The sequence below is a fragment of the Microcebus murinus genome, chromosome 7 (genome assembly GCF_040939455.1).
Source record: "Microcebus murinus isolate Inina chromosome 7, M.murinus_Inina_mat1.0, whole genome shotgun sequence".
NCBI classification, from domain to species: Eukaryota; Metazoa; Chordata; class Mammalia; order Primates; family Cheirogaleidae; genus Microcebus; species Microcebus murinus.
The window spans coordinates 108032821-108056327 of record NC_134110.1 but is presented as its reverse complement, the minus strand read 5'-3'; positions in this window follow the sequence as shown (position 1 = coordinate 108056327).

Below are 23507 nucleotides of genomic sequence, written 5' to 3'. Positions count from 1 at the left end.
ACATATATAAAAAAATTAGCCGGGCATGGTGGTGCATGCCTGTAGTCCCAGCTACCTGGGAGGCTGAGGCAGAAGGATCACTTGAGCCCAGGAGTTTGAGGTTGCTGTGAGCTAGGCTGACGCCACGGCACTCACTCTAGCCTGGGCAACAAAGCGAGACTCTGTCTCAAAAAAAAAAAAAAAATAATGAATCCGAAGAGAAAAGTAAAAGGAGGCCTGTGGAGCAGGTCTGGGTGTGACTCCGGATCCCCCAACATCAGGTGCCACCACCAAAGATTCCTACGTGTAGCCCATAGAACCCCAAAAGCAACGGGACGAGTTCTGGTCACATACTCCCTCAAAATGACATCCTGGCCTTCTTCTGCAACTCCCTCCCCTCTCAGACTCTCAAGGTTTCCTCCAGCGTGTCGGTTCCCACAAAGCAGACTTTTGGTCTGAGACCTGACAGTTGTCCAGATGCCACGCATGCTGCCCCGTGGCGGCGGCGTCGCGGCTCGGGACAAGAGGAGGCCCCACGGTGCGGGCTGGGGCGCCAGGCACCGCGGCGGGCGCTGAGGGTGGGGGTGACCCCCAGCCCGGGCCTCCGCGGCGCTCCCAGAAAGGGGACGGAACAAGAGGCCAAAAAAAAAAAAGAAGAAGCCTACGGCACCCGGTATTCCCAGGCCCGACCCTGCTTAGCTTCCGAGATCAGACGAGATCGGGCGCGTTCGGGGTGGTGTGGCCGTGGACGGCGGAGGGCGCCCCTGCCCCGCTCAAGAAGCCGAGCCTCTCTGCGCTTCCCCGCCGCCTCCTCCCGCCCCAGGCCCCGCGGGGGCCGGGCCTGTTGAGTTTGCCGGCCGGGTCCGGCGGGCTCCGAGGGACGGGGGGCGGGGGTGACGGGCGGGGCGGGGCGGGCAGGGAGGGGCGGGCCGGGGTGGGGGGCTGTCTCTCTACACACACAGACACACAGACACACAGACACCACACACGCACCCACACACACACACTCACACTCACTCACTCACTCACTCACACTCACACAAGATGCGCCTCCACGGCTGGACCCGCCAAGGTGGAGCCCTTCCAGCCCCCCTCCTCTCCTCGCCTGGCCTCCTTCGCCTCCCCGCCCCCCACCCCCAGCGCCGCCGCCGCCGCCGCCGCCGCCGCCGCCGCCAAGGACTGCGCACGCGCGGGGCGCTCGCCCTTTGACCCCAGCCAGGGGCCGCCCTCCCCCACAACCCCTTTCAGCTGTGCCCCCCGCCCTGTGGGTGGGCGGCCGCCTATTCCCCCGGGTCAGGGCTGGGGCACAGCGCATGGGGGAGGGGAGCCAGTGTATGGGGCGTGTCTCTCTCTCGGGATGTGTCCCATGGGTGGGGTGGGGTGGCTTGGTCTGTGGGGCGCTGAAGAAATCAGTCCCCTCCATCTCCTACCTCTGGAAAACGCCCAAGCCCTTGGGGAACTGCCCGCACCGCTACCGTGGGGGCCGGGACCCTCCTCTGTGTCCTCCTGTGGCCCAGTCCAAGGGGCCTGGGCCTGGCCGGGGCTGCATTGGACCCCAACCACCCTGGCGTGTGGACTCGCCAAAAATCGGCGATTAGATATTGGATTCCAGCTTCATTGAGGTCATTTCACTAATGAGTGCACCGGAAAGAGTTTCCTAATCCATCTGTGAGGGTGGCAACTGAAAGAGAATTTTTTTTTTTTTTTTTTTTTTGAGACAGAGTCTCGCTTTGTTGCCTAGGCTAGAGTGAGTGCCGTGGCGTTAGCCTAGCTCACAGCAACCTCAAACTCCTGGGCTCAAGCAATCCTTCTGCCTCAGCCTCCCAAGTAGCTGGGACTACAGGCATGCGCCACCATGCCTGGCTCATTTTCCTATATATATTAGTTGGCCAATTAATTTCTTTCTATTTACAGTAGAGACCGGGTCTGGCTCTTGCTCAGGCTGGTTTTGAACTCATGACCTCGAGCAATCCGCCCGCCTCGGCCTCCCAGAGAGCTAGGATTACAGGCTTGAGCCACCGCGCCCGGCCTGAAAGAGAATTTGAAAGCTGACAGAATAGGCGAGGAAAGGCATAGGAGATTTCCACACCCAGTAAGGAAGCCTTTCCCGAAATGGAAGAAAGAAAGGAGCAAACAGAGACACCGGTAGCCCGCCCGGATCAGAGTCTGCCCCTGAGAGAAAGTACCCTGACCAGGTTCTCCCGTGGGTGGGTGGCGAGCTAGCGGCGTTCAGAAGAGCGAGGCCCGCAGTCTGTGCAGAAGACACCTGCACTCGGGTGTGTGTGGCGGCACAATTCCCAAGCAGCTCCAGATGTTAAACCAAGGAGAAGCCAGGGAGTTCCCAACGCCCCAGGTGTCCTCAGCCCACGACTGGCTGCTGTGGGAATGCGAAGCCCGGCTCCTTGTCTCAGAGCGGGACAACCAGGAGGTGTGATGTCCACCCCGGGGCTCCCAGGAGGATCAGGCTGAAGCTGGGACTTGGCCTGAAAGTGTCCCCTCGCATGGCCACCCCCTTCCCCTTCCTGCACCTCTAGTCCTGGTGCCCCTCCATCCAGGGGCCAGACCTTAAAGAGTCACCCGCAAGAGAATCCTGGTCCCAAAGGAGCCTTCTGGGGGACCCGTGCTGAGAGAGGTTGTGGGCCTGGCCCGCTGGGACTCTGCCCGACCCAGGGCTGAGAGATGCAACCTCCCAGCTCTGGGTCCCTGCAGGAAGTGTTGGCAAGCACAGGGCCAGTCCTCCAAAGGCCCAGGTGCAGGGAGCCCAGGCCAAGCATCCCGTGGAAGAAGCCACATGCCGTGCCACCCCGGGAACACGACTGCAGGTCACGGCCCCCCCCTTCCTCCTCCTCTTCCTCCTCCTCCTCCTCCTCCTCCTCCTCCTGCCCCCCTCCCCCCCGACATGGTGCAGGGATCAGAGACACCTCAGACACTTGCTACCCAAAGTGCAAAGGGCATCAGTTGCTCCTCCAAACCCCCCCCCCCGCCCAGCAGACCGCGTTGTCCAGCCAGCCCCCGGGCCTCCCTGGGGTGCCCAGCACAAAAGTGCAGACACCCACCGGACCCTCAATCTCAGTTTTCGGATGTTTTTGCCACTCTAAGGACCCGCAGGCCAGCTGGGCCTTCGGGCAGGACAGAGAGCCCCGGAATCCGACGTGGAGAGCTGGGTGTACGTCCCCATGAGGAGGCGGTCCCCACCTCCGCGGCTCTCCCCTTGCGGGGCCTCAGAGAAGACACCAGGCTGGGCCCCCGCGGCACAGCGGGAGCACGTCCCCCGCAGGCCGCTTAGCGAGGGCGGCAGGCGGACGGTTGGGTTGCGCCAGACGCTGCGGCCGCCCTGCTACCGGGTTCCTGGGAGGGCGTCCTGGAACCAGCGTCCACACCAAGCCCTTGGAAGGCCCAGGCGACGGAGGAGCCCCGTCAGGCAGGGGCCGAGGACGGTGACAGGTGACAGGCCGGGCGGGAAGGAGTCAGTCAGGCAGGGGCCGAGGAGGAGACGGGCTGGGTAAGGGTTAGGGTTAGAGTCAGGGCACAAGTCACAATCGCAAAGACCTGGAAGCGACCCGAGTGCCCATCGACCCACGAGTGCGTAAATAAAATGTGGCGCGTGGACACCACGGAGTGCTATTCGGCTGTGAGGAACAGCGGTGAGAGGGCACCTCTCGTGGTTCTCCTGGCCAGAGCTGGAACCCGTTCCAGTAAGCCAAGTATCCCAAGAATGGACACACGAGCACCACGTGCTCGCGCTCACCAGCAAATTGGTACGAACCGATGGACACCTAAGTGGACACAGAGGAATCACCTTCATCGGGTGGGTGTCGGGTGGGCGTGGGGAGGGGATGGGCATACACATCCATTAGGAATGGGGTGGGTGCGCACCCACTGGGGGATGGGCGCACTTGAAGCTCTGACCCGAGGGGGGAGGCGGGGAGAGGGCGATGTACCCGACCTTAACTTTGGTGCCCCCACAATACGCTGGAACCACATGAGAGGTAAATGAATAAGAACACAGGGGGGCACGGGCAACACATGTCACCTTAATACTTGGACTGCCATCATCTGCTTGAAGAGAGAGAGAAAAGAAAATGCACTAATAGAGATAAGAGACACTTTTTAAAAATAATGAATCCAGGCCGGGCGCTGTGGCTCACGCCTGTAATCCTAGCTCTTGGGAGGCCGAGGCGGGCGGATTGCTCAAGGTCAGGAGTTCAAAACCAGCCTGAGCAAGAGCGAGACCCCGTCTCTACTATAAATAGAAAGAAATTAATTGGCCAACTGATACATATATAAAAAAATTAGCCGGGCATGGTGGTGCATGCCTGTAGTCCCAGCTACCTGGGAGGCTGAGGCAGAAGGATCACTTGAGTCCAGGAGTTTGAGGTTGCTGTGAGCTAGGCTGACGCCACGGCACTCACTCTAGCCTGGGCAACAAAGCGAGACTCTGTCTCAAAAAAAAAAAAAAAATAATGAATCCGAAGAGAAAAGTAAAAGGAGGCCTGTGGAGCAGGTCTGGGTGTGACTCCGGATCCCCCAACATCAGGTGCCACCACCAAAGATTCCTACGTGTAGCCCATAGAACCCCAAAAGCAACGGGACGAGTTCTGGTCACATACTCCCTCAAAATGACATCCTGGCCTTCTTCTGCAACTCCCTCCCCTCTCAGACTCTCAAGGTTTCCTCCAGCGTGTCGGTTCCCACAAAGCAGACTTTTGGTCTGAGACCTGACAGTTGTCCAGATGCCACGCATGCTGCCCCGTGGCGGCGGCGTCGCGGCTCGGGACAAGAGGAGGCCCCACGGTGCGGGCTGGGGCGCCAGGCACCGCGGCGGGCGCTGAGGGTGGGGGTGACCCCCAGCCCGGGCCTCCGCGGCGCTCCCAGAAAGGGGACGGAACAAGAGGCCAAAAAAAAAAAAGAAGAAGCCTACGGCACCCGGTATTCCCAGGCCCGACCCTGCTTAGCTTCCGAGATCAGACGAGATCGGGCGCGTTCGGGGTGGTGTGGCCGTGGACGGCGGAGGGCGCCCCTGCCCCGCTCAAGAAGCCGAGCCTCTCTGCGCTTCCCCGCCGCCTCCTCCCGCCCCAGGCCCCGCGGGGGCCGGGCCTGTTGAGTTTGCCGGCCGGGTCCGGCGGGCTCCGAGGGACGCGGGGTGACGGGCGGGGCGGGGCGGGCAGGGAGGGGCGGGCCAGGGTGGGGGGCTGTCTCTCTACACACACAGACACACAGACACACAGACACCACACACGCACCCACACACACACACTCACACTCACTCACTCACTCACTCACACTCACACAAGATGCGCCTCCACGGCTGGACTCGCCAAGGTGGAGCCCTTCCAGCCCCCCTCCTCTCCTCGCCTGGCCTCCTTCGCCTCCCCGCCCCCCACCACCAGCGCCGCCGCCGCCAAGGACTGCGCACGCGCGGGGCGCTCGCCCTTTGACCCCAGCCAGGGGCCGCCCTCCCCCACAACCCCTTTCAGCTGTGCCCCCCGCCCTGTGGGTGGGCGGCCGCCTATTCCCCCGGGTCAGGGCTGGGGCACAGCGCATGGGGGAGGGGAGCCAGTGTATGGGGCGTGTCTCTCTCTCGGGATGTGTCCCATGGGTGGGGTGGGGTGGCTTGGTCTGTGGGGCGCTGAAGAAATCAGTCCCCTCCATCTCCTACCTCTGGAAAACGCCCAAGCCCTTGGGGAACTGCCCGCACCGCTACCGTGGGGGCCGGGACCCTCCTCTGTGTCCTCCTGTGGCCCAGTCCAAGGGGCCTGGGCCTGGCCGGGGCTGCATTGGACCCCAACCACCCTGGCGTGTGGACTCGCCAAAAATCGGCGATTAGATATTGGATTCCAGCTTCATTGAGGTCATTTCACTAATGAGTGCACCGGAAAGAGTTTCCTAATCCATCTGTGAGGGTGGCAACTGAAAGAGAATTTTTTTTTTTTTTTTTTTTTTGAGACAGAGTCTCGCTTTGTTGCCTAGGCTAGAGTGAGTGCCGTGGCGTTAGCCTAGCTCACAGCAACCTCAAACTCCTGGGCTCAAGCAATCCTTCTGCCTCAGCCTCCCAAGTAGCTGGGACTACAGGCATGCGCCACCATGCCTGGCTCATTTTCCTATATATATTAGTTGGCCAATTAATTTCTTTCTATTTACAGTAGAGACCGGGTCTGGCTCTTGCTCAGGCTGGTTTTGAACTCATGACCTCGAGCAATCCGCCCGCCTCGGCCTCCCAGAGAGCTAGGATTACAGGCTTGAGCCACCGCGCCCGGCCTGAAAGAGAATTTGAAAGCTGACAGAATAGGCGAGGAAAGGCATAGGAGATTTCCACACCCAGTAAGGAAGCCTTTCCCGAAATGGAAGAAAGAAAGGAGCAAACAGAGACACCGGTAGCCCGCCCGGATCAGAGTCTGCCCCTGAGAGAAAGTACCCTGACCAGGTTCTCCCGTGGGTGGGTGGCGAGCTAGCGGCGTTCAGAAGAGCGAGGCCCGCAGTCTGTGCAGAAGACACCTGCACTCGGGTGTGTGTGGCGGCACAATTCCCAAGCAGCTCCAGATGTTAAACCAAGGAGAAGCCAGGGAGTTCCCAACGCCCCAGGTGTCCTCAGCCCACGACTGGCTGCTGTGGGAATGCGAAGCCCGGCTCCTTGTCTCAGAGCGGGACAACCAGGAGGTGTGATGTCCACCCCGGGGCTCCCAGGAGGATCAGGCTGAAGCTGGGACTTGGCCTGAAAGTGTCCCCTCGCATGGCCACCCCCTTCCCCTTCCTGCACCTCTAGTCCTGGTGCCCCTCCATCCAGGGGCCAGACCTTAAAGAGTCACCCGCAAGAGAATCCTGGTCCCAAAGGAGCCTTCTGGGGGACCCGTGCTGAGAGAGGTTGTGGGCATGGCCCGCTGGGACTCTGCCCGACCCAGGGCTGAGAGATGCAACCTCCCAGCTCTGGGTCCCTGCAGGAAGTGTTGGCAAGCACAGGGCCAGTCCTCCAAAGGCCCAGGTGCAGGGAGCCCAGGCCAAGCATCCCGTGGAAGAAGCCACATGCCGTGCCACCCCGGGAACACGACTGCAGGTCACGGCCCCCCCCTTCCTCCTCCTCTTCCTCCTCCTCCTCCTCCTCCTCCTGCCCCCCTCCCCCCCCGACATGGTGCAGGGATCAGAGACACCTCAGACACTTGCTACCCAAAGTGCAAAGGGCATCAGTTGCTCCTCCAAACCCCCCCCCGCCCAGCAGACCGCGTTGTCCAGCCAGTCCCCGGGCCTCCCTGGGGTGCCCAGCACAAAAGTGCAGACACCCACCGGACCCTCAATCTCAGTTTTCGGATGTTTTTGCCACTCTAAGGACCCGCAGGCCAGCTGGGCCTTCGGGCTGGACAGAGAGCCCCGGAATCCGACGTGGAGAGCTGGGTGTACGTCCCCATGAGGAGGCGGTCCCCACCTCCGCGGCTCTCCCCTTGCGGGGCCTCAGAGAAGACACCAGGCTGGGCCCCCGCGGCACAGCGGGAGCACGTCCCCCGCAGGCCGCTTAGCGAGGGCGGCAGGCGGACGGTTGGGTTGCGCCAGACGCTGCGGCCGCCCTGCTACCGGGTTCCTGGGAGGGCGTCCTGGAACCAGCGTCCACACCAAGCCCTTGGAAGGCCCAGGCGACGGAGGAGCCCCGTCAGGCAGGGGCCGAGGACGGTGACAGGTGACAGGCCGGGCGGGAAGGAGTCAGTCAGGCAGGGGCCGAGGAGGAGACGGGCTGGGTAAGGGTTAGGGTTAGAGTCAGGGCACAAGTCACAATCGCAAAGACCTGGAAGCGACCCGAGTGCCCATCGACCCACGAGTGCGTAAATAAAATGTGGCGCGTGGACACCACGGAGTGCTATTCGGCTGTGAGGAACAGCGGTGAGAGGGCACCTCTCGTGGTTCTCCTGGCCAGAGCTGGAACCCGTTCCAGTAAGCCAAGTATCCCAAGAATGGACACACGAGCACCACGTGCTCGCGCTCACCAGCAAATTGGTACGAACCGATGGACACCTAAGTGGACACAGAGGAATCACCTTCATCGGGTGGGTGTCGGGTGGGCGTGGGGAGGGGATGGGCATACACATCCATTAGGAATGGGGTGGGTGCGCACCCACTGGGGGATGGGCGCACTTGAAGCTCTGACCCGAGGGGGGAGGCGGGGAGAGGGCGATGTACCCGACCTTAACTTTGGTGCCCCCACAATACGCTGGAACCACATGAGAGGTAAATGAATAAGAACACAGGGGGGCACGGGCAACACATGTCACCTTAATACTTGGACTGCCATCATCTGCTTGAAGAGAGAGAGAAAAGAAAATGCACTAATAGAGATAAGAGACACTTTTTAAAAATAATGAATCCAGGCCGGGCGCTGTGGCTCACGCCTGTAATCCTAGCTCTTGGGAGGCCGAGGCGGGCGGATTGCTCAAGGTCAGGAGTTCAAAACCAGCCTGAGCAAGAGCGAGACCCCGTCTCTACTATAAATAGAAAGAAATTAATTGGCCAACTGATACATATATAAAAAAATTAGCCGGGCATGGTGGTGCATGCCTGTAGTCCCAGCTACCTGGGAGGCTGAGGCAGAAGGATCACTTGAGCCCAGGAGTTTGAGGTTGCTGTGAGCTAGGCTGACGCCACGGCACTCACTCTAGCCTGGGCAACAAAGCGAGACTCTGTCTCAAAAAAAAAAAAAAAATAATGAATCCGAAGAGAAAAGTAAAAGGAGGCCTGTGGAGCAGGTCTGGGTGTGACTCCGGATCCCCCAACATCAGGTGCCACCACCAAAGATTCCTACGTGTAGCCCATAGAACCCCAAAAGCAACGGGACGAGTTCTGGTCACATACTCCCTCAAAATGACATCCTGGCCTTCTTCTGCAACTCCCTCCCCTCTCAGACTCTCAAGGTTTCCTCCAGCGTGTCGGTTCCCACAAAGCAGACTTTTGGTCTGAGACCTGACAGTTGTCCAGATGCCACGCATGCTGCCCCGTGGCGGCGGCGTCGCGGCTCGGGACAAGAGGAGGCCCCACGGTGCGGGCTGGGGCGCCAGGCACCGCGGCGGGCGCTGAGGGTGGGGGTGACCCCCAGCCCGGGCCTCCGCGGCGCTCCCAGAAAGGGGACGGAACAAGAGGCCAAAAAAAAAAAAGAAGAAGCCTACGGCACCCGGTATTCCCAGGCCCGACCCTGCTTAGCTTCCGAGATCAGACGAGATCGGGCGCGTTCGGGGTGGTGTGGCCGTGGACGGCGGAGGGCGCCCCTGCCCCGCTCAAGAAGCCGAGCCTCTCTGCGCTTCCCCGCCGCCTCCTCCCGCCCCAGGCCCCGCGGGGGCCGGGCCTGTTGAGTTTGCCGGCCGGGTCCGGCGGGCTCCGAGGGACGGGGGGCGGGGGTGACGGGCGGGGCGGGGCGGGCAGGGAGGGGCGGGCCGGGGTGGGGGGCTGTCTCTCTACACACACAGACACACAGACACACAGACACCACACACGCACCCACACACACACACTCACACTCACTCACTCACTCACTCACACTCACACAAGATGCGCCTCCACGGCTGGACCCGCCAAGGTGGAGCCCTTCCAGCCCCCCTCCTCTCCTCGCCTGGCCTCCTTCGCCTCCCCGCCCCCCACCCCCAGCGCCGCCGCCGCCGCCGCCGCCGCCGCCGCCGCCAAGGACTGCGCACGCGCGGGGCGCTCGCCCTTTGACCCCAGCCAGGGGCCGCCCTCCCCCACAACCCCTTTCAGCTGTGCCCCCCGCCCTGTGGGTGGGCGGCCGCCTATTCCCCCGGGTCAGGGCTGGGGCACAGCGCATGGGGGAGGGGAGCCAGTGTATGGGGCGTGTCTCTCTCTCGGGATGTGTCCCATGGGTGGGGTGGGGTGGCTTGGTCTGTGGGGCGCTGAAGAAATCAGTCCCCTCCATCTCCTACCTCTGGAAAACGCCCAAGCCCTTGGGGAACTGCCCGCACCGCTACCGTGGGGGCCGGGACCCTCCTCTGTGTCCTCCTGTGGCCCAGTCCAAGGGGCCTGGGCCTGGCCGGGGCTGCATTGGACCCCAACCACCCTGGCGTGTGGACTCGCCAAAAATCGGCGATTAGATATTGGATTCCAGCTTCATTGAGGTCATTTCACTAATGAGTGCACCGGAAAGAGTTTCCTAATCCATCTGTGAGGGTGGCAACTGAAAGAGAATTTTTTTTTTTTTTTTTTTTTTTGAGACAGAGTCTCGCTTTGTTGCCTAGGCTAGAGTGAGTGCCGTGGCGTTAGCCTAGCTCACAGCAACCTCAAACTCCTGGGCTCAAGCAATCCTTCTGCCTCAGCCTCCCAAGTAGCTGGGACTACAGGCATGCGCCACCATGCCTGGCTCATTTTCCTATATATATTAGTTGGCCAATTAATTTCTTTCTATTTACAGTAGAGACCGGGTCTGGCTCTTGCTCAGGCTGGTTTTGAACTCATGACCTCGAGCAATCCGCCCGCCTCGGCCTCCCAGAGAGCTAGGATTACAGGCTTGAGCCACCGCGCCCGGCCTGAAAGAGAATTTGAAAGCTGACAGAATAGGCGAGGAAAGGCATAGGAGATTTCCACACCCAGTAAGGAAGCCTTTCCCGAAATGGAAGAAAGAAAGGAGCAAACAGAGACACCGGTAGCCCGCCCGGATCAGAGTCTGCCCCTGAGAGAAAGTACCCTGACCAGGTTCTCCCGTGGGTGGGTGGCGAGCTAGCGGCGTTCAGAAGAGCGAGGCCCGCAGTCTGTGCAGAAGACACCTGCACTCGGGTGTGTGTGGCGGCACAATTCCCAAGCAGCTCCAGATGTTAAACCAAGGAGAAGCCAGGGAGTTCCCAACGCCCCAGGTGTCCTCAGCCCACGACTGGCTGCTGTGGGAATGCGAAGCCCGGCTCCTTGTCTCAGAGCGGGACAACCAGGAGGTGTGATGTCCACCCCGGGGCTCCCAGGAGGATCAGGCTGAAGCTGGGACTTGGCCTGAAAGTGTCCCCTCGCATGGCCACCCCCTTCCCCTTCCTGCACCTCTAGTCCTGGTGCCCCTCCATCCAGGGGCCAGACCTTAAAGAGTCACCCGCAAGAGAATCCTGGTCCCAAAGGAGCCTTCTGGGGGACCCGTGCTGAGAGAGGTTGTGGGCCTGGCCCGCTGGGACTCTGCCCGACCCAGGGCTGAGAGATGCAACCTCCCAGCTCTGGGTCCCTGCAGGAAGTGTTGGCAAGCACAGGGCCAGTCCTCCAAAGGCCCAGGTGCAGGGAGCCCAGGCCAAGCATCCCGTGGAAGAAGCCACATGCCGTGCCACCCCGGGAACACGACTGCAGGTCACGGCCCCCCCCTTCCTCCTCCTCTTCCTCCTCCTCCTCCTCCTCCTCCTCCTCCTGCCCCCCTCCCCCCCGACATGGTGCAGGGATCAGAGACACCTCAGACACTTGCTACCCAAAGTGCAAAGGGCATCAGTTGCTCCTCCAAACCCCCCCCCCCGCCCAGCAGACCGCGTTGTCCAGCCAGCCCCCGGGCCTCCCTGGGGTGCCCAGCACAAAAGTGCAGACACCCACCGGACCCTCAATCTCAGTTTTCGGATGTTTTTGCCACTCTAAGGACCCGCAGGCCAGCTGGGCCTTCGGGCAGGACAGAGAGCCCCGGAATCCGACGTGGAGAGCTGGGTGTACGTCCCCATGAGGAGGCGGTCCCCACCTCCGCGGCTCTCCCCTTGCGGGGCCTCAGAGAAGACACCAGGCTGGGCCCCCGCGGCACAGCGGGAGCACGTCCCCCGCAGGCCGCTTAGCGAGGGCGGCAGGCGGACGGTTGGGTTGCGCCAGACGCTGCGGCCGCCCTGCTACCGGGTTCCTGGGAGGGCGTCCTGGAACCAGCGTCCACACCAAGCCCTTGGAAGGCCCAGGCGACGGAGGAGCCCCGTCAGGCAGGGGCCGAGGACGGTGACAGGTGACAGGCCGGGCGGGAAGGAGTCAGTCAGGCAGGGGCCGAGGAGGAGACGGGCTGGGTAAGGGTTAGGGTTAGAGTCAGGGCACAAGTCACAATCGCAAAGACCTGGAAGCGACCCGAGTGCCCATCGACCCACGAGTGCGTAAATAAAATGTGGCGCGTGGACACCACGGAGTGCTATTCGGCTGTGAGGAACAGCGGTGAGAGGGCACCTCTCGTGGTTCTCCTGGCCAGAGCTGGAACCCGTTCCAGTAAGCCAAGTATCCCAAGAATGGACACACGAGCACCACGTGCTCGCGCTCACCAGCAAATTGGTACGAACCGATGGACACCTAAGTGGACACAGAGGAATCACCTTCATCGGGTGGGTGTCGGGTGGGCGTGGGGAGGGGATGGGCATACACATCCATTAGGAATGGGGTGGGTGCGCACCCACTGGGGGATGGGCGCACTTGAAGCTCTGACCCGAGGGGGGAGGCGGGGAGAGGGCGATGTACCCGACCTTAACTTTGGTGCCCCCACAATACGCTGGAACCACATGAGAGGTAAATGAATAAGAACACAGGGGGGCACGGGCAACACATGTCACCTTAATACTTGGACTGCCATCATCTGCTTGAAGAGAGAGAGAAAAGAAAATGCACTAATAGAGATAAGAGACACTTTTTAAAAATAATGAATCCAGGCCGGGCGCTGTGGCTCACGCCTGTAATCCTAGCTCTTGGGAGGCCGAGGCGGGCGGATTGCTCAAGGTCAGGAGTTCAAAACCAGCCTGAGCAAGAGCGAGACCCCGTCTCTACTATAAATAGAAAGAAATTAATTGGCCAACTGATACATATATAAAAAAATTAGCCGGGCATGGTGGTGCATGCCTGTAGTCCCAGCTACCTGGGAGGCTGAGGCAGAAGGATCACTTGAGCCCAGGAGTTTGAGGTTGCTGTGAGCTAGGCTGACGCCACGGCACTCACTCTAGCCTGGGCAACAAAGCGAGACTCTGTCTCAAAAAAAAAAAAAAAATAATGAATCCGAAGAGAAAAGTAAAAGGAGGCCTGTGGAGCAGGTCTGGGTGTGACTCCGGATCCCCCAACATCAGGTGCCACCACCAAAGATTCCTACGTGTAGCCCATAGAACCCCAAAAGCAACGGGACGAGTTCTGGTCACATACTCCCTCAAAATGACATCCTGGCCTTCTTCTGCAACTCCCTCCCCTCTCAGACTCTCAAGGTTTCCTCCAGCGTGTCGGTTCCCACAAAGCAGACTTTTGGTCTGAGACCTGACAGTTGTCCAGATGCCACGCATGCTGCCCCGTGGCGGCGGCGTCGCGGCTCGGGACAAGAGGAGGCCCCACGGTGCGGGCTGGGGCGCCAGGCACCGCGGCGGGCGCTGAGGGTGGGGGTGACCCCCAGCCCGGGCCTCCGCGGCGCTCCCAGAAAGGGGACGGAACAAGAGGCCAAAAAAAAAAAAGAAGAAGCCTACGGCACCCGGTATTCCCAGGCCCGACCCTGCTTAGCTTCCGAGATCAGACGAGATCGGGCGCGTTCGGGGTGGTGTGGCCGTGGACGGCGGAGGGCGCCCCTGCCCCGCTCAAGAAGCCGAGCCTCTCTGCGCTTCCCCGCCGCCTCCTCCCGCCCCAGGCCCCGCGGGGGCCGGGCCTGTTGAGTTTGCCGGCCGGGTCCGGCGGGCTCCGAGGGACGGGGGGCGGGGGTGACGGGCGGGGCGGGGCGGGCAGGGAGGGGCGGGCCGGGGTGGGGGGCTGTCTCTCTACACACACAGACACACAGACACACAGACACCACACACGCACCCACACACACACACTCACACTCACTCACTCACTCACTCACACTCACACAAGATGCGCCTCCACGGCTGGACCCGCCAAGGTGGAGCCCTTCCAGCCCCCCTCCTCTCCTCGCCTGGCCTCCTTCGCCTCCCCGCCCCCCACCCCCAGCGCCGCCGCCGCCGCCGCCGCCGCCGCCGCCAAGGACTGCGCACGCGCGGGGCGCTCGCCCTTTGACCCCAGCCAGGGGCCGCCCTCCCCCACAACCCCTTTCAGCTGTGCCCCCCGCCCTGTGGGTGGGCGGCCGCCTATTCCCCCGGGTCAGGGCTGGGGCACAGCGCATGGGGGAGGGGAGCCAGTGTATGGGGCGTGTCTCTCTCTCGGGATGTGTCCCATGGGTGGGGTGGGGTGGCTTGGTCTGTGGGGCGCTGAAGAAATCAGTCCCCTCCATCTCCTACCTCTGGAAAACGCCCAAGCCCTTGGGGAACTGCCCGCACCGCTACCGTGGGGGCCGGGACCCTCCTCTGTGTCCTCCTGTGGCCCAGTCCAAGGGGCCTGGGCCTGGCCGGGGCTGCATTGGACCCCAACCACCCTGGCGTGTGGACTCGCCAAAAATCGGCGATTAGATATTGGATTCCAGCTTCATTGAGGTCATTTCACTAATGAGTGCACCGGAAAGAGTTTCCTAATCCATCTGTGAGGGTGGCAACTGAAAGAGAATTTTTTTTTTTTTTTTTTTTTTGAGACAGAGTCTCGCTTTGTTGCCTAGGCTAGAGTGAGTGCCGTGGCGTTAGCCTAGCTCACAGCAACCTCAAACTCCTGGGCTCAAGCAATCCTTCTGCCTCAGCCTCCCAAGTAGCTGGGACTACAGGCATGCGCCACCATGCCTGGCTCATTTTCCTATATATATTAGTTGGCCAATTAATTTCTTTCTATTTACAGTAGAGACCGGGTCTGGCTCTTGCTCAGGCTGGTTTTGAACTCATGACCTCGAGCAATCCGCCCGCCTCGGCCTCCCAGAGAGCTAGGATTACAGGCTTGAGCCACCGCGCCCGGCCTGAAAGAGAATTTGAAAGCTGACAGAATAGGCGAGGAAAGGCATAGGAGATTTCCACACCCAGTAAGGAAGCCTTTCCCGAAATGGAAGAAAGAAAGGAGCAAACAGAGACACCGGTAGCCCGCCCGGATCAGAGTCTGCCCCTGAGAGAAAGTACCCTGACCAGGTTCTCCCGTGGGTGGGTGGCGAGCTAGCGGCGTTCAGAAGAGCGAGGCCCGCAGTCTGTGCAGAAGACACCTGCACTCGGGTGTGTGTGGCGGCACAATTCCCAAGCAGCTCCAGATGTTAAACCAAGGAGAAGCCAGGGAGTTCCCAACGCCCCAGGTGTCCTCAGCCCACGACTGGCTGCTGTGGGAATGCGAAGCCCGGCTCCTTGTCTCAGAGCGGGACAACCAGGAGGTGTGATGTCCACCCCGGGGCTCCCAGGAGGATCAGGCTGAAGCTGGGACTTGGCCTGAAAGTGTCCCCTCGCATGGCCACCCCCTTCCCCTTCCTGCACCTCTAGTCCTGGTGCCCCTCCATCCAGGGGCCAGACCTTAAAGAGTCACCCGCAAGAGAATCCTGGTCCCAAAGGAGCCTTCTGGGGGACCCGTGCTGAGAGAGGTTGTGGGCATGGCCCGCTGGGACTCTGCCCGACCCAGGGCTGAGAGATGCAACCTCCCAGCTCTGGGTCCCTGCAGGAAGTGTTGGCAAGCACAGGGCCAGTCCTCCAAAGGCCCAGGTGCAGGGAGCCCAGGCCAAGCATCCCGTGGAAGAAGCCACATGCCGTGCCACCCCGGGAACACGACTGCAGGTCACGGCCCCCCCCTTCCTCCTCCTCTTCCTCCTCCTCCTCCTCCTCCTCCTGCCCCCCTCCCCCCCCCGACATGGTGCAGGGATCAGAGACACCTCAGACACTTGCTACCCAAAGTGCAAAGGGCATCAGTTGCTCCTCCAAACCCCCCCCCGCCCAGCAGACCGCGTTGTCCAGCCAGCCCCCGGGCCTCCCTGGGGTGCCCAGCACAAAAGTGCAGACACCCACCGGACCCTCAATCTCAGTTTTCGGATGTTTTTGCCACTCTAAGGACCCGCAGGCCAGCTGGGCCTTCGGGCTGGACAGAGAGCCCCGGAATCCGACGTGGAGAGCTGGGTGTACGTCCCCATGAGGAGGCGGTCCCCACCTCCGCGGCTCTCCCCTTGCGGGGCCTCAGAGAAGACACCAGGCTGGGCCCCCGCGGCACAGCGGGAGCACGTCCCCCGCAGGCCGCTTAGCGAGGGCGGCAGGCGGACGGTTGGGTTGCGCCAGACGCTGCGGCCGCCCTGCTACCGGGTTCCTGGGAGGGCGTCCTGGAACCAGCGTCCACACCAAGCCCTTGGAAGGCCCAGGCGACGGAGGAGCCCCGTCAGGCAGGGGCCGAGGACGGTGACAGGTGACAGGCCGGGCGGGAAGGAGTCAGTCAGGCAGGGGCCGAGGAGGAGACGGGCTGGGTAAGGGTTAGGGTTAGAGTCAGGGCACAAGTCACAATCGCAAAGACCTGGAAGCGACCCGAGTGCCCATCGACCCACGAGTGCGTAAATAAAATGTGGCGCGTGGACACCACGGAGTGCTATTCGGCTGTGAGGAACAGCGGTGAGAGGGCACCTCTCGTGGTTCTCCTGGCCAGAGCTGGAACCCGTTCCAGTAAGCCAAGTATCCCAAGAATGGACACACGAGCACCACGTGCTCGCGCTCACCAGCAAATTGGTACGAACCGATGGACACCTAAGTGGACACAGAGGAATCACCTTCATCGGGTGGGTGTCGGGTGGGCGTGGGGAGGGGATGGGCATACACATCCATTAGGAATGGGGTGGGTGCGCACCCACTGGGGGATGGGCGCACTTGAAGCTCTGACCCGAGGGGGGAGGCGGGGAGAGGGCGATGTACCCGACCTTAACTTTGGTGCCCCCACAATACGCTGGAACCACATGAGAGGTAAATGAATAAGAACACAGGGGGGCACGGGCAACACATGTCACCTTAATACTTGGACTGCCATCATCTGCTTGAAGAGAGAGAGAAAAGAAAATGCACTAATAGAGATAAGAGACACTTTTTAAAAATAATGAATCCAGGCCGGGCGCTGTGGCTCACGCCTGTAATCCTAGCTCTTGGGAGGCCGAGGCGGGCGGATTGCTCAAGGTCAGGAGTTCAAAACCAGCCTGAGCAAGAGCGAGACCCCGTCTCTACTATAAATAGAAAGAAATTAATTGGCCAACTGATACATATATAAAAAAATTAGCCGGGCATGGTGGTGCATGCCTGTAGTCCCAGCTACCTGGGAGGCTGAGGCAGAAGGATCACTTGAGCCCAGGAGTTTGAGGTTGCTGTGAGCTAGGCTGACGCCACGGCACTCACTCTAGCCTGGGCAACAAAGCGAGACTCTGTCTCAAAAAAAAAAAAAAAAATAATGAATCCGAAGAGAAAAGTAAAAGGAGGCCTGTGGAGCAGGTCTGGGTGTGACTCCGGATCCCCCAACATCAGGTGCCACCACCAAAGATTCCTACGTGTAGCCCATAGAACCCCAAAAGCAACGGGACGAGTTCTGGTCACATACTCCCTCAAAATGACATCCTGGCCTTCTTCTGCAACTCCCTCCCCTCTCAGACTCTCAAGGTTTCCTCCAGCGTGTCGGTTCCCACAAAGCAGACTTTTGGTCTGAGACCTGACAGTTGTCCAGATGCCACGCATGCTGCCCCGTGGCGGCGGCGTCGCGGCTCGGGACAAGAGGAGGCCCCACGGTGCGGGCTGGGGCGCCAGGCACCGCGGCGGGCGCTGAGGGTGGGGGTGACCCCCAGCCCGGGCCTCCGCGGCGCTCCCAGAAAGGGGACGGAACAAGAGGCCAAAAAAAAAAAAGAAGAAGCCTACGGCACCCGGTATTCCCAGGCCCGACCCTGCTTAGCTTCCGAGATCAGACGAGATCGGGCGCGTTCGGGGTGGTGTGGCCGTGGACGGCGGAGGGCGCCCCTGCCCCGCTCAAGAAGCCGAGCCTCTCTGCGCTTCCCCGCCGCCTCCTCCCGCCCCAGGCCCCGCGGGGGCCGGGCCTGTTGAGTTTGCCGGCCGGGTCCGGCGGGCTCCGAGGGACGGGGGGCGGGGGTGACGGGCGGGGCGGGGCGGGCAGGGAGGGGCGGGCCGGGGTGGGGGGCTGTCTCTCTACACACACAGACACACAGACACACAGACACCACACACGCACCCACACACACACACTCACACTCACTCACTCACTCACTCACACTCACACAAGATGCGCCTCCACGGCTGGACCCGCCAAGGTGGAGCCCTTCCAGCCCCCCTCCTCTCCTCGCCTGGCCTCCTTCGCCTCCCCGCCCCCCACCCCCAGCGCCGCCGCCGCCGCCGCCGCCGCCGCCGCCGCCGCCAAGGACTGCGCACGCGCGGGGCGCTCGCCCTTTGACCCCAGCCAGGGGCCGCCCTCCCCCACAACCCCTTTCAGCTGTGCCCCCCGCCCTGTGGGTGGGCGGCCGCCTATTCCCCCGGGTCAGGGCTGGGGCACAGCGCATGGGGGAGGGGAGCCAGTGTATGGGGCGTGTCTCTCTCTCGGGATGTGTCCCATGGGTGGGGTGGGGTGGCTTGGTCTGTGGGGCGCTGAAGAAATCAGTCCCCTCCATCTCCTACCTCTGGAAAACGCCCAAGCCCTTGGGGAACTGCCCGCACCGCTACCGTGGGGGCCGGGACCCTCCTCTGTGTCCTCCTGTGGCCCAGTCCAAGGGGCCTGGGCCTGGCCGGGGCTGCATTGGACCCCAACCACCCTGGCGTGTGGACTCGCCAAAAATCGGCGATTAGATATTGGATTCCAGCTTCATTGAGGTCATTTCACTAATGAGTGCACCGGAAAGAGTTTCCTAATCCATCTGTGAGGGTGGCAACTGAAAGAGAATTTTTTTTTTTTTTTTTTTTTGAGACAGAGTCTCGCTTTGTTGCCTAGGCTAGAGTGAGTGCCGTGGCGTTAGCCTAGCTCACAGCAACCTCAAACTCCTGGGCTCAAGCAATCCTTCTGCCTCAGCCTCCCAAGTAGCTGGGACTACAGGCATGCGCCACCATGCCTGGCTCATTTTCCTATATATATTAGTTGGCCAATTAATTTCTTTCTATTTACAGTAGAGACCGGGTCTGGCTCTTGCTCAGGCTGGTTTTGAACTCATGACCTCGAGCAATCCGCCCGCCTCGGCCTCCCAGAGAGCTAGGATTACAGGCTTGAGCCACCGCGCCCGGCCTGAAAGAGAATTTGAAAGCTGACAGAATAGGCGAGGAAAGGCATAGGTGATTTCCACACCCAGTAAGGAAGCCTTTCCCGAAATGGAAGAAAGAAAGGAGCAAACAGAGACACCGGTAGCCCGCCCGGATCAGAGTCTGCCCCTGAGAGAAAGTACCCTGACCAGGTTCTCCCGTGGGTGGGTGGCGAGCTAGCGGCGTTCAGAAGAGCAAGGCCCGCAGTCTGTGCAGAAGACACCTGCACTCGGGTGTGTGTGGCGGCACAATTCCCAAGCAGCTCCAGATGTTAAACCAAGGAGAAGCCAGGGAGTTCCCAACGCCCCAGGTGTCCTCAGCCCACGACTGGCTGCTGTGGGAATGCGAAGCCCGGCTCCTTGTCTCAGAGCGGGACAACCAGGAGGTGTGATGTCCACCCCGGGGCTCCCAGGAGGATCAGGCTGAAGCTGGGACTTGGCCTGAAAGTGTCCCCTCGCATGGCCACCCCCTTCCCCTTCCTGCACCTCTAGTCCTGGTGCCCCTCCATCCAGGGGCCAGACCTTAAAGAGTCACCCGCAAGAGAATCCTGGTCCCAAAGGAGCCTTCTGGGGGACCCGTGCTGAGAGAGGTTGTGGGCCTGGCCCGCTGGGACTCTGCCCGACCCAGGGCTGAGAGATGCAACCTCCCAGCTCTGGGTCCCTGCAGGAAGTGTTGGCAGGCACAGGGCCAGTCCTCCAAAGGCCCAGGTGCAGGGAGCCCAGGCCAAGCATCCCGTGGAAGAAGCCACATGCCGTGCCACCCCGGGAACACGACTGCAGGTCACGGCCCCCCCCTTCCTCCTCCTCTTCCTCCTCCTCCTCCTCCTCCTCCTCCTCCTGCCCCCCTCCCCCCCGACATGGTGCAGGGATCAGAGACACCTCAGACACTTGCTACCCAAAGTGCAAAGGGCATCAGTTGCTCCTCCAAACCCCCCCCCCGCCCAGCAGACCGCGTTGTCCAGCCAGCCCCCGGGCCTCCCTGGGGTGCCCAGCACAAAAGTGCAGACACCCACCGGACCCTCAATCTCAGTTTTCGGATGTTTTTGCCACTCTAAGGACCCGCAGGCCAGCTGGGCCTTCGGGCAGGACAGAGAGCCCCGGAATCCGACGTGGAGAGCTGGGTGTACGTCCCCATGAGGAGGCGGTCCCCACCTCCGCGGCTCTCCCCTTGCGGGGCCTCAGAGAAGACACCAGGCTGGGCCCCCGCGGCACAGCGGGAGCACGTCCCCCGCAGGCCGCTTAGCGAGGGCGGCAGGCGGACGGTTGGGTTGCGCCAGACGCTGCGGCCGCCCTGCTACCGGGTTCCTGGGAGGGCGTCCTGGAACCAGCGTCCACACCAAGCCCTTGGAAGGCCCAGGCGACGGAGGAGCCCCGTCAGGCAGGGGCCGAGGACGGTGACAGGTGACAGGCCGGGCGGGAAGGAGTCAGTCAGGCAGGGGCCGAGGAGGAGACGGGCTGGGTAAGGGTTAGGGTTAGAGTCAGGGCACAAGTCACAATCGCAAAGACCTGGAAGCGACCCGAGTGCCCATCGACCCACGAGTGCGTAAATAAAATGTGGCGCGTGGACACCACGGAGTGCTATTCGGCTGTGAGGAACAGCGGTGAGAGGGCACCTCTCGTGGTTCTCCTGGCCAGAGCTGGAACCCGTTCCAGTAAGCCAAGTATCCCAAGAATGGACACACGAGCACCACGTGCTCGCGCTCACCAGCAAATTGGTACGAACCGATGGACACCTAAGTGGACACAGAGGAATCACCTTCATCGGGTGGGTGTCGGGTGGGCGTGGGGAGGGGATGGGCATACACATCCATTAGGAATGGGGTGGGTGCGCACCCACTGGGGGATGGGCGCACTTGAAGCTCTGACCCGAGGGGGGAGGCGGGGAGAGGGCGATGTACCCGACCTTAACTTTGGTGCCCCCACAATACGCTGGAACCACATGAGAGGTAAATGAATAAGAACACAGGGGGGCACGGGCAACACATGTCACCTTAATACTTGGACTGCCATCATCTGCTTGAAGAGAGAGAGAAAAGAAAATGCACTAATAGAGATAAGAGACACTTTTTAAAAATAATGAATCCAGGCCGGGCGCTGTGGCTCACGCCTGTAATCCTAGCTCTTGGGAGGCCGAGGCGGGCGGATTGCTCAAGGTCAGGAGTTCAAAACCAGCCTGAGCAAGAGCGAGACCCCGTCTCTACTATAAATAGAAAGAAATTAATTGGCCAACTGATACATATATAAAAAAATTAGCCGGGCATGGTGGTGCATGCCTGTAGTCCCAGCTACCTGGGAGGCTGAGGCAGAAGGATCACTTGAGCCCAGGAGTTTGAGGTTGCTGTGAGCTAGGCTGACGCCACGGCACTCACTCTAGCCTGGGCAACAAAGCGAGACTCTGTCTCAAAAAAAAAAAAAAAATAATGAATCCGAAGAGAAAAGTAAAAGGAGGCCTGTGGAGCAGGTCTGGGTGTGACTCCGGATCCCCCAACATCAGGTGCCACCACCAAAGATTCCTACGTGTAGCCCATAGAACCCCAAAAGCAACGGGACGAGTTCTGGTCACATACTCCCTCAAAATGACATCCTGGCCTTCTTCTGCAACTCCCTCCCCTCTCAGACTCTCAAGGTTTCCTCCAGCGTGTCGGTTCCCACAAAGCAGACTTTTGGTCTGAGACCTGACAGTTGTCCAGATGCCACGCATGCTGCCCCGTGGCGGCGGCGTCGCGGCTCGGGACAAGAGGAGGCCCCACGGTGCGGGCTGGGGCGCCAGGCACCGCGGCGGGCGCTGAGGGTGGGGGTGACCCCCAGCCCGGGCCTCCGCGGCGCTCCCAGAAAGGGGACGGAACAAGAGGCCAAAAAAAAAAAAGAAGAAGCCTACGGCACCCGGTATTCCCAGGCCCGACCCTGCTTAGCTTCCGAGATCAGACGAGATCGGGCGCGTTCGGGGTGGTGTGGCCGTGGACGGCGGAGGGCGCCCCTGCCCCGCTCAAGAAGCCGAGCCTCTCTGCGCTTCCCCGCCGCCTCCTCCCGCCCCAGGCCCCGCGGGGGCCGGGCCTGTTGAGTTTGCCGGCCGGGTCCGGCGGGCTCCGAGGGACGGGGGGCGGGGGTGACGGGCGGGGCGGGGCGGGCAGGGAGGGGCGGGCCGGGGTGGGGGGCTGTCTCTCTACACACACAGACACACAGACACACAGACACCACACACGCACCCACACACACACACTCACACTCACTCACTCACTCACTCACACTCACACAAGATGCGCCTCCACGGCTGGACCCGCCAAGGTGGAGCCCTTCCAGCCCCCCTCCTCTCCTCGCCTGGCCTCCTTCGCCTCCCCGCCCCCCACCCCCAGCGCCGCCGCCGCCGCCGCCGCCGCCAAGGACTGCGCACGCGCGGGGCGCTCGCCCTTTGACCCCAGCCAGGGGCCGCCCTCCCCCACAACCCCTTTCAGCTGTGCCCCCCGCCCTGTGGGTGGGCGGCCGCCTATTCCCCCGGGTCAGGGCTGGGGCACAGCGCATGGGGGAGGGGAGCCAGTGTATGGGGCGTGTCTCTCTCTCGGGATGTGTCCCATGGGTGGGGTGGGGTGGCTTGGTCTGTGGGGCGCTGAAGAAATCAGTCCCCTCCATCTCCTACCTCTGGAAAACGCCCAAGCCCTTGGGGAACTGCCCGCACCGCTACCGTGGGGGCCGGGACCCTCCTCTGTGTCCTCCTGTGGCCCAGTCCAAGGGGCCTGGGCCTGGCCGGGGCTGCATTGGACCCCAACCACCCTGGCGTGTGGACTCGCCAAAAATCGGCGATTAGATATTGGATTCCAGCTTCATTGAGGTCATTTCACTAATGAGTGCACCGGAAAGAGTTTCCTAATCCATCTGTGAGGGTGGCAACTGAAAGAGAATTTTTTTTTTTTTTTTTTTTTTTGAGACAGAGTCTCGCTTTGTTGCCTAGGCTAGAGTGAGTGCCGTGGCGTTAGCCTAGCTCACAGCAACCTCAAACTCCTGGGCTCAAGCAATCCTTCTGCCTCAGCCTCCCAAGTAGCTGGGACTACAGGCATGCGCCACCATGCCTGGCTCATTTTCCTATATATATTAGTTGGCCAATTAATTTCTTTCTATTTACAGTAGAGACCGGGTCTGGCTCTTGCTCAGGCTGGTTTTGAACTCATGACCTCGAGCAATCCGCCCGCCTCGGCCTCCCAGAGAGCTAGGATTACAGGCTTGAGCCACCGCGCCCGGCCTGAAAGAGAATTTGAAAGCTGACAGAATAGGCGAGGAAAGGCATAGGAGATTTCCACACCCAGTAAGGAAGCCTTTCCCGAAATGGAAGAAAGAAAGGAGCAAACAGAGACACCGGTAGCCCGCCCGGATCAGAGTCTGCCCCTGAGAGAAAGTACCCTGACCAGGTTCTCCCGTGGGTGGGTGGCGAGCTAGCGGCGTTCAGAAGAGCGAGGCCCGCAGTCTGTGCAGAAGACACCTGCACTCGGGTGTGTGTGGCGGCACAATT